This window comes from Pseudochaenichthys georgianus, chromosome 4 (assembly GCF_902827115.2).
Source record: "Pseudochaenichthys georgianus chromosome 4, fPseGeo1.2, whole genome shotgun sequence".
Lineage (NCBI taxonomy): Eukaryota > Metazoa > Chordata > Actinopteri > Perciformes > Channichthyidae > Pseudochaenichthys > Pseudochaenichthys georgianus.
In genome coordinates this window covers 41359641-41371879 of record NC_047506.1, presented here as the reverse complement: position 1 = coordinate 41371879, position 12239 = coordinate 41359641, and positions in this window count along the sequence as shown.

The following is a 12239-nucleotide window of genomic DNA, read 5'->3' as shown; positions in this document are numbered from 1 at the left end:
TGTGTGTGTGTGTGTGTGTGTGTGTGTGTGTGTGTGTGTGTGTGTGTGTGTGTGTGTGTGTGTGTGTGTGTGTGTGTGTGTGTGTGCTCTTTATTTTCCTCATACTGCCTGTGCTGCAGCACCTCTTTTCACCCTCTGTCTGAAACCAGAGCCCAGTCTACTCTGATTGGTTAGCTGGCCGCCTCTGTTGTGATTGGTCAACCGCTTAGAGATGCCCCACCCCTTAGCATATCACGTACAATTTGTTGGAGCGCTAGCCAATAGAGCACAATAGGGCCTCTTTAAGTGAGAACGGGAGAACTTATTTTAACATGTGCAGCTGATAAACGAACCTTAAACAGTACTTTGTATTACTGCCCCAACAACACTAAGAATATAATGGAATATTTTGTATGCCATTTAATTTTCATGAGACATGCCTTGTGTTACAGTATTCATCAAGCATCAGGAATGTCTCAAAAGCCATGTTTATATATGGGGCTGTTATGATAAACGGTAATTAGGCTATTTTACTGTTTAGATTATTTTTGGCTTCGGGGGAGCGAATAAGCACTCCCTCTGTTACATTTCATTCATTTGGCAGATGCTTTTGCTCAAAGCAATTACAATAAATTAGTTTAAACCTCCATAATAATAGCACTCAACCTCTTATGTGATGTATGAATGTTATACATTTTCTTTCGTACATTATTGCGTTTGAATTTAGCAAAGAAGAGTTGAGAGTAACCTCATTGTGATCAGATTAGCACAGATATTATTAGATATTTAATCACAATACACATCAATTGCAAACTTGGCTCCTCCCATATTTCAATTTTGGGAGGCTTCTAATATTAGGATGTGAGGATTTGTTCACAGCTCTCACAACACATTTTTGTCACACTCTTTCAATTCAGCACCCCACAACCCCAATGACTAAACTGTACGCACAATGATGTCTGTGTGTGAAATGTCTCGCTCCCTCCTGAACAAACACTGCGTTGCTTCGCTGTGATATCAGACTTCCGCTGAAAAGAAGATGCTGTGTGACTGGGTACAACATAAATGTCAGCTTAGTGATTTACCACTAATGAGACGGCACCTGTGATAAGACAGGAGGAAACTTTTGTCGTTCAAAACACACACACGAAAACAAAACAAAAAAAACACTGCTGCTTTGAGAGCTGACAAGGAAACGCTCAAAGGGATCAAATTATTTTACATCTCATACATATGCATGCCTCCGTTAAAGTGTTCCACTTTGTTTATTTACACTGTGTTAGGCTTGTGAATACAGCTGAGAGGAAGGGGGGTAGAAAGAATAGGAGCGCATCAAAGATATGTGAAAATCTGAAGCATCTTCACATTCCATTAATGTATCAGGAGTTCTGGAGTTGTGTTGACCCAGTTGATTGCACTAGCTGTCACGTCCAACAATGCTGTGGCAGATTTATCATGCTGCACTCAGAGCAGAGGATCACTGCATACAATAACACATGATCTCAGTATTTGGTTGGATTGTATTACAGGCTTATATTATAGCTTACATACAAGTCATGGTCAAACATCTGTTTATCTTTGTCTGTTATTGGTTACATGGCATAGATATTATAGATTACATCAGATTGTTGTTATACATTGATTACATGTGTTTCTGTTGTGCGATAATATTCAACAAATTGTGTTTTTCTCAATTAACCAGGCATTCATCTATTGCCTTGAGAAAATCAATATGAGAAATTGCAATTTTATTTTAGATTTTTTTTAAATGGCTACATACTCCATTTCCATCGTTTTAACCTCTTATTTAGAGCTGAAACTTACAATTATTTTCTTTATCGAAATATCAGCAGATACATTTTTCTAGATTAGTCGGTCTATTAAATTAGCAGAAAATTGTTAAAAATCGCATCCAGTTTCTCAAAATCAAATGTGATGTCTTCAAATGTCTATTTTCTCAGTCACAAACACACACATATTTATCGAGTATGATATAAAATAGAGGGAAGCAGCACGTATCCATTTGACAACAGCATTTCCTTACATTTTTGCATGTTAATGACTCTGATTTTCCATATAGGATATTATTTTCTTTGTGTAGCATCTTTGCACTGTAAGAAGGAAATTAAATCCATTAAAGTCACATTTGATCCATATTAAAGAGAATATGAAATCAAATTGCATTCAATGTTAAACGTGGACAGTACAGTCTCATAAACAATATATGATTTAGAGAGTGACAACGCAGTAGAAAGCAAGTTATAAAATACAAGCAGAATAAAATAATAAACCAAAAAATAGTAAGAAGTTTAATGTCTTGTGTTCACTGTGAGAATCCCCTTTTCTTTGTCTCTAAATATTTAATATGTTAATTTGTTATTGGACCGCTGAAGACTGAAGCTAAAGGGAGTTATATATCACACAGGCTCAGGGCCGGCCCTGAACAATTTGCTGCCCTAGGCAAGATTTTAGCTGGCGCCCCCCCAAAATGCAGACACTCACTATGACTCACGCATGCATGCACGTGCACGGTTGTGGCATGACCACCAAAACAGAAAGATGTGGACACAAGATGCGTGCAAATGTATTAGTATCCTATCCATTTGAACGTGATTTAAGTGGGGGGTGGACGTAACATCCTCTAGGGGGTCTGGGGGCATGCTCCCCCGGGAAGATTTATTTTTTTAATATTGAAGTTAAAAGCATCAATCTGGTGCACTTTGAGAGCAACATTTAGGGTGCATTCACACCTAATAGTCCGCTTCTCTGATGCGCACCAGACCACAGTTTGTTACATTGTTTCATTTTTCAGAAGGTTTGGTTTGCGTTCACACGGGCAAAACTCAAACGGACTATAAACTTTAAACACAAGTCATGTGCACGGAAATGCTGTTCAACCATTGGTCAGACATTAAGGGGGTAAAAACGCAAAATCCCGGCAATTTCTACCGGAGCCTCCACCATAGAGCATCGGCACCTTCGGCAGGTTATTATCATACTGCTGTTAATCTGGAGATCAACAGACACTAGCGGCCCGCGCATATGATTATATAATCAGACAACGTCCGTTAAAAAACATTATAACACATATAATGAGAGACGTGTATTACATGTATTACAATGCTGTTATGTGATGACTTTCAAAGAGAAAAGCAAGCACACTCGGAAGAAAGTTTTATTTTGTTTTTTAAAAACGTTTTCAGATTTCACATCACATAAACCCCAAATCCCAGCATGCATTGCGGCTAAACCATCCAATCATCGAGCTGAGGATCTTGCTACGTCAGTTTCCGGTTTCATTTATCACCGATGTATTTTGTTATACACACATTCCTTCACATTTACATTTTAATTTGCATTAAAGTATTTCGTGAGGCCTTCCAACATGTTTTTAAATATAACTACGGTTGTAGTTGAAGAGTTTGTAAATTAACATGAACCGAAGCTGTTGCCTGGCAACTCAATCGCACAACGTCACGTCCGTTAATTCCACATCCACACCAGATCTACACGCATGGATTAACATCGATTTACTACATTAATGTAGCCTTTGTTTCTGCTAAAAGAGGTGTCGACCAGCTGGGGTAACAAGAAAATTGGCGTAATCGAGTGTGACTATTAAAAAATAAATCATTATTATATTAATATTGACAATAACAACCGACCGTCGGGGTAGCATTTGATTGTCATTTCCGGTTATTTCTCCAATGGTTAACATGGGTTAACAATACCGTGTAACTGTCACGTTTGAAGGGATGAAATCGTGACATCTTCACGTCTCCCAGCATGGTAAATCATCACATGTTCACGTCTTGCCGTGATATCGAGTTGGATAAACCGCAGGAAGTGCTATCAAAGTGCTATGCGAGTGCAGGGGCATTATGACCGACGTGTTGTTGTTAGGAGACACACCACACTATAGCATAAAAACTCTGATTAATGTTTTTTTCCCTCTGAGTGGAAACTACATTATGGTGGAGTGCGCGCTCCGACAAGAGTGCGCACGGTGCGTTCAAGGACCTCAGTGGAAAATCGGCCCTTAGCTGTGGCTCAACAGCTGATTGCATGTCCCCTAACGCAATGTTACGGGGAGTGGAATCTCAGCTGTGTATTGACAGAGTGGATGGACAGGACACTGAGACTGGGTTATTCACTCCAGTTTTGCAGCATCCCTCCTCCATTCAGAGGCATAAGAGAGGCAAATCTATCATCCCAAGAGGAGAAGAGGTTTCCGGCAGAGAGTCAGGTCCTGTTGCAAAAACAGGCGGTGTCTGTTGTGCACTCTCAGGACAGGGAGAAGGGGCACTATTCCATGTACTTCCTGGTTCCCAAGAAGACAGGAGAATTCTGGTCCATTCTGGATCTTCAATGCCTGAACCAGCAGATTTCCTGCAAGAAGTTCCATATGTTAACTATAAAACAGTTACTGGGGTTAGTGCAGCCGGGCGATTGGTTCACAACCATCGACCTGAAGGACGCTTACTTCCATGTCGAAATTGCTCCAAAGCACAGAAAGTATTTGCGTTTCGCCTTCCAGGGGGTAGCCTACGAGTACAACAGACTACCGTTCAATCAATCAATCAATGTTTATTTATATAGCCCAATATCACAAATGTTACATTTGTCTCAGTGGTCTTCACAGTGTGTACAGAATATCAGTATGACAATACAACACCCTCTGTCCTTAGACCCGTTCGGCTACTCCCTATCCCCACGCACGTTCACCAAATGTGTGGCCACAGCACTCCAGCTGCTGCGCGACCATGGCATGAGGGTGTTCTTTTATCTAGACGACATCATAGTCATGGCCAGGTCCAGGGAATGGGCAATGTCTCATGGTGGCAGCTCACTTTGTGGCGCCACTCGGATTATTGCATACACGTCGCCTGCAGAGGTGGTTTATCGGCCTTCGTTTAGCTCCCAAGAGGCACAAACGACGTCTGGTGACCATTCCCCCCTCAGTAGAGAGCAACCTCCAATTCTGGGGGTCCCCAGAGCATCTGCGGAGGGGGGCTCCACTGGGGCGAGTGACCTCTTACATCACGGTCTTCGCATCCGTGACAGGATGGGGGGGGACCTGCCTAGAGAGAGCTATAGGTGGTGGCTGGCCTCTGACAAAGGCTCGGCACAGCACCTCCTAGAGCTGCAGGCAGTGATGTTGATCATACAGCACTTCAAACCCTTAATACAGGGCAAACATGTGCTGGTGAGGAGTGACAACCGCACCACAGTGGCGTACATCAACAGGCAGGACGGGGTTCGCTCCGCAGCCTTGTTGACCGCAGCAGAGAACCTGTGGTTGTGGGCTTCACAGAAAGTGTTGTCTCTAAGGGCCCTGCATATCCCAGGATGGGAGAATGGGGGGGCCAACCTCATGTCAAGAGGCGGACCCCTGCCAGACGAGTGGATGCTTCACCTGGAGGTGGTGAAGAAGGTCTGGACTCAGTTCAGGAGAGCAGAGGTGGACCTGTTCGCCAATCGGCGCAACAGCCACTGTGCCCTGTGGTTCTCTCTGGCCCGGTTGGACAATCCGCCCTTGGGGGTGGATGCATTTGCACACGAGTCATGGCCAAGAAAGCTGCTTTATGCCTTTCCACCGCTTCACCTTATCCCCCCCCTCCTGGAGAGGGTGAGGCGGGAACGTCTGTCACTCATCCTAGTGGCCCCAGGTCGCCGCTTGGCGTCGTGGTACGCGGAGGTGACACAGATGATGGTGGGCCAGCCCTGGACGGTTCCTCAGGTCTGGGGAGCGCTGGCTCAGGAAGCAGGGGCAATAGGGGCGTTACCCACTCTGGGCCAACCTCTCCAGGCTTGGCTCCTGAGAGGGACAGGCTGAGACAGGTGGGGCTGTCTGACAACGTTATTCAGACTATCCAGGCAGCAAGAGCAGGATCCACCACAGCCTGTTACAGGCCAAAGTGGGCGGGATTCCAGCGATGGTGTGAAGAAAGGAGTCTAGAGCCTCTATCGTGTACGTTGTGCTCTATTCTGTCCTACTTACAGATACTGCTGGACAGAGGGCTGGCTCATTCCACAATTAAGGTGTATGCAGCAGCCATTTCGTCCTGCCATGAGGGATTTGGAGGCAGGTCAGCCTTCAGTCAGCCGCTTATGTCGTGGTTTTTGCAGGGGGTCAGGAGGCAGCGCCCAGTAGTGCACGCCTCCACCCCGCAGTGGGACCTGCCGTTGGTGCTCGAGGCTCTGGTCACAGAACCAGTTGAGCCTCTGGAGCTCTCCTCCCTGAAAGCACTGTCATGGAAGAAAGCGTTGCTACTTGCCTTGACTTCGGCCAAAAGAGTGTCCGAGCTGACCACTCTGTCGGTGCACCCAAGTTGTCTTTTGATCCGGGGTGACCGTAGCGGGGCGACACTCAGACCGAACCCCTCCTTTGTTCCCAAGAGCCTAAGGAGTTTGTCCAGGTCAAGGTCTATCCAGTTAGGTGGCTTTAATCTTCCACCCATATTGAGGCCAGGGAGGCTAAATTGCACCTCCTCTGCCCGGTGCGTGCGCTAGCATGTTATGTGGAACGCACGGCTGCCATTAGGCTCACTGAACAACTGTTTGTGTGCTTTGGAGATGGTGTGGCTGGAAAAGCTCTCTCCAAGAGGCGCCTGACAGGATTACATTACATTACAATGCATTTAGCTGACTCTTTTATCCAAAGCGACTCACAATAAGTACATTCGACCAGGAAAGACACAACCTTGAAGAAAACAGAATCATATAAGTACATCAGGTTTCATAGAGCCAAGTATTTCAAGTGCTACTCAAGGATGGCTCTGCGAGTGCATTACACATGCCTATGGACGGGCGGGGAGAGCCCTCCCCATGGGGGTCCGTGCACACTCTACATGGGCTGTGGCTGTGTCAACAGCCTTATTCAGCGGCGTGAGTGTAGAAGATATATGCACTGCGGCATCTTGGTCTACGCAAGGCCCCGTCATAACGTTTCATCTCTTGGACATGTCTGCCTCCTTCTCGTCGTCTGTGCTTGCCGGGGCAACACATGACTGGTGAGAGGGGGGGGGGGGGGGGTCAGTAGGTATCTGACCCACCCCCGGACATAATGCACTTATGTTTTACCCATGCTCCTTGGGGACCTGGGAAACATGGTGCGCAGTGAGCCCCATACAGGGCTGGAGGACTTCCCCACTACTTTTGTTCCATGCAAACTCTACACGAGGTAAGTGTGTGTGAGTGTGCCTTATCCAAGCTGCGGCCCCGACTTCTCCACGGTTACAACCGGATGGGAGGAAGTGGGGATGCAGTGAATGTTAGCCAAACGCCGGTCAGGGACGGTGCGGTGGGTCGATGATGTTGGACGACAGGGCGTTTATACATCGGAGATCCCCCCACTGTACCCATAGAGTCCAGTAGAGGGCGGAGCCTGTGATATATAACGGGGGGTTACATATTGTAACCCTAGTCATATAAGCACAGGCGGAGCCCCTCTACCTGGGGTCCCTGTCTTGCCTATGCCGCTCGATGAAGAGGGTGTAGGATGGATGACGGTCGGGAGGCGTAGCCGCCTTATATACTGTGGGCCTGCGAGCACATTCAGGTAGGCTCGCCCCGATTGGCCGGCTACGTTTATGCAACTCAGTAGGTGAATGCACATGTAGCAGGTTGGAAATGCTAGATGTTAAGTTTAAACAGACACCCCCCCTATTTTTTGTTAATAATATAATCTTCCTAAAATGTATACAATACACTGTAACGGCAGTAGATGGCGCCCTGGCGCTGCGGTGGATACATTAGAGAGGAACTCAGCTCATGCGCAATGCGCATGTCAGAAATAAACGTGCTGTGATCTGAGCAAGACGCTAACTTTGGTCCTCTCTGTCTACAAAGCCACAGGTACTGCAAAACTAACGTTTCTGTATTTAGCTTGCATCGAGATATAATGTAAATGCACTGTCAATGGTTTAGTAATGTTTCACGGGATTTGTGATATGTGTGTAAGTGTAGCCAGTGTCCTTTTGTAGCTAATTGTTCTGGTTAGCATCGCCATGCTAAGTAGCTGTTTTTACAGTTTTACACAGTAGTTTTGGACGTGTAAGTAACTGACATTCAACACTGTGGCATAAGCAAATGTATCTTAAATGTTGTGGTGGTGGTCACGCCATATTGTCACGTGCTGCTGTTAAGTGAGTGTGTTTTGAGTTATTTTGGTACCTATTCATATGCTAAATTAAGCCAATTATTGTTTATGTGGAATATATGTTAAATCATTTTAATTCATATGCATGTATTTCTTAGTTAGGCAGAATGTTTTATATTATTTATACTTTATACTTTTTATATGTTTTGTCTGTAAGACGGTTTGATATTAAGTTATCATGCATTTTAACTGAGAGCCTTGACATTATGTGACTGAACTGTATGCCATTGATGTCAGAAATAAACGTGCTGTGATCTGAGCAAGACGCTCACTTTGGTCCTCTCTCTACAAATCCACAGACACAGTTTATATGTTGGTTACACAGTGCTCTGTGAAACCCTTGCTGCTGGTCCAGATTACCCCTAGCACACACATAGCATGATAGAGAGTAGTACCCATAGAGTCCAGTAGAGGGCTCCGCCTGTGCTTATATTACTAGGGTTACAATACGTAACCCCCCGTTATGGGATGGTCAGACTGAACAGGGGGCCGCTGCCTCGAACTTCCTCACAAAACGGCCACAACAGGCCAATCCAGCATTCAAACTTTACTACAGCTAAGGCTAGTGGCTCCTCTGTGCACTACACCAAGACTTCACATGTGAGACAGTTACTCACATGTTCTCACTTTGAGTTAAAACACCTATCAGTAGCAGGAAAGATGAGAAGAATCTTTTTGTAATGCTGGGTTTTATGTCCTCAATCAAAGCAGTAACACATCTGAATTCTATTCAAATGCAGACTCCCCATCTTTTACTAACAGCATCTGGGGCGCATTAGGAATAATATAGAATAATAACAGACTCCTTTCACGCATGCTGCCCCTGTCTATTTCAGTTTTCAATTAAAATAGTAATAATAATCTTCTACCTTCTCACTGTGTTTGTACTTACTAAAGTAGGTGGGATGTACTCACTTTCCTAGACGTTATTGTGCTTTCATGTATTCAGCATTGTATACTTCACAGAATAATAAGCCTACAATATTATTCCAGGAAAACACAAATATATGGATTATGTTGCCCTCTTATGGATAGTGTAGATAATCCTCAGACAACTCTGCTTGTTTTTTATTAGGGTCATCTCTATTTAAGGATTTAGACAACTAAATATGATTGTATTGGTATTAGGTGTAGAAGCATTAGCCTTACAGAAGTATGGCCCTTTATGTTAAAGCAGCATTATTACGAAAATGCTCCATTGCAAGTTCAATAACTGCATTCAAAAGTAGATGTATAGCAGTGTTAGCAGCTAAATGTATTTTTAAAACTCACAGTACTCGTTATGCAGGAAGTACTCCTCAGTTTTGTATTATGTCATATAACAGGATTCATTATTGCTGATGTGACTGGACAGTGTCAGTAGAATTTTAAAGTTCTAGCTGTATAGAGGAGGAACTAATTCGTACTGTTAATACTAACTGTCTTAGACACCAGCCAGCACACCCTGTCCATGGTATACAGACTGGTCTTACTTTTTACATTGTATCAAATGTCTCAATAAAACTAAAAACTATCTGACTCATCAATCAGGCCAGGAAGACAAATCAAGACAACCAACTCCAAAAAGGCAATCCAGATCTACTATCACTGTATCTTCTCAACCCAACATTTCTGTTTCTGCCATCAGGCCTCATATTGAAAGTCCCTACTGCCAGTCTCGATGTCCCCTCCCCCCACCTCCAACACACATGCACACACACGCACGCACACACATCTCATTTCAACCCTAAGCCCCCTTTCCAACAAGCATCAAGGATGATTTCAGGGACATTCTGCAACCATCGCCCTCAGCAGCACTGTAACTCATTTTAATGTATATATATTAATGTATTGTTAAAACTACTGAATAACATGCATTGTTGTGATATTTTAATGGACCACATGCCAGTGAAAGAACATTCCACTTAGCAATTTTATTATGATTGCCCTTTGTCACTTTAAGACTTTAAGATGCATAACTGTAATGTATTGTGAGTGAACCTGTTCATCTGTGTGTGTTGTCTTACATGCTGGTGCCAAAGACACACTTTGATTTCATGCATATTTATGGACAAAGGAGTAATATGAATCTGAACCTATACAAATGTCTCAGATTTAATTGGATGTATAACTCTTAAACCATGTGATGGCATAAACGTACAAACCCAACATCTAAAAAGTAATTATAGATTTGTAAAGTAGCATAACATTAAAATAGTACTTGTATTTGAGTAATTATAATTTGAGTAATTGTACCACTGAGTAGCAATAGCAGAAAGCAACACTTTGCTCAGTTTAAGGAATGACATATTTGTTCATTCACAAACAAAAAGCTGTTTTTACTCCTCACATTTGAAACGTAAGGGGCAGAGCCTTTTCCTCTATGACCCCCTCCCTCCTGAACAAGCTTCCTGTCATTGTCAGAGGATCACACTGTGTCAGTATTTATAGGCAGATTCAAAACTCTAAGGAAATCTGAAAACCTGATTCACAACCCACCTTTCACTTTCTAAATCCCCCTGCACTTTGTCTTTATTTACTGCAGGCTGCCCTGGTGCGTATGCCTCATCTCCACAAATATATTTGTATCGCTCTCCACCTCCAATATTGCATGAAAGATGAACTGCTTTTCTACAGTACCGCACTAAATATAACAAACATCCCATCACTTAAGTGGGCTGGTTATGGGGGTATCACTGACAGATTGTATATAAATAAATTATATACAGTTTACAAATCTTCAGCCTGTCACTTGACGTGCAAGATGTGCATTTGGTTCTTGGTTATAACAGACTAAACACAACTCCCTGTGTTAGCTTTCAGTAGTGAAATAACGTCACATTGCAGTGACATTTCTCTGGTAGATACTGAACTGAAAATAATTTAATAAATCACTTTTGGGTATCAAAACCCCAAACCACAACAACATTCCACAGGCTTCTTTCTGCCTTTGAACCTCTTCCACGGGATACTTTAAAACCCATATTTTGGCTCCATCTTGTGGACAACATATGTAAAAGCTCAATAAATAGGTATTAATTTAAAGTCCTTTCATGTATGAGCTAAACATATTAGATCTAAAAGTATAATGTTTACCAAGTCACTTTGATTTATTAATAATGTTTCATTATGGTTATGTAGAAAAGGTTTGAAGCAGATACACCATTCCACTGGACATAATATTCTTAACATCACTCTTAGTTCATCTGTAAATTCTGCTGCAGAATGAATTAATTAGTGATCTCGATTTGTGATCATTTGTTATTCCATTATAGCTTGCTTTTACCAATCCTTACATAGAAACATTTAAAATTGTGACAGTTTCTAAATTCAGCCCACTCCAAGGTGAGCATGTTTTTATTCAATTTGGATACCATGATGAGAACAGTAAAAGTACAGACACTCACACCTGGCAGGATTATTTAAAGACTTCCAGCTCACAGTTCAGTACATTTCTAAATTATAAAATAGTTATAGATTTATCATGGATAATATTATGTTGTTTGTTAAGCTTTAATGAAATATATGAGATGGAATATTTGTATTTCTTTTTTTAAATAAGTGTGCCACAGTAGACAGTATGTTTAAGGAAAACCTTTGAGACAATAACCCCCAAAAATATGAAAGTGTATTTACTTTGCATGTCTAATATTACTTTAATGTTTAATCTTGTTGTGCTTTTTCATTAGATTGTGTATATATACACATGTGTTTCTGTGTCATTTTTGTTTTAACTGCTAATTTTATATTATTGCAATATGTTAACTGACCTGAAATAAAAACAAATTCCAGCTCACAGGAAGTAAACTCATGTGTAGTTCGTGTCACCCTGGTAAAGCCCCAATGTACCCCACTCTTTTAAAGAAATCTGAACTCTTCATTCTATATACTAAGAAAAAATACAATTTAAACATATGTGCTTGTGTAAATCGTCCATATTCGTATTATCGTTTTACATTTCCAGTGTTAAAAACCTCTGAATAAAACAAATACTATAAAATACACTAAACTTAGAAGCTAGGGAAGTGCTACAAGTGTTATAATTGATTAAAACATGTCATGTTATAACATTGAAAAGAGAAATATATTAGCGGTACATCAAAGGATTCGTATGGTCACT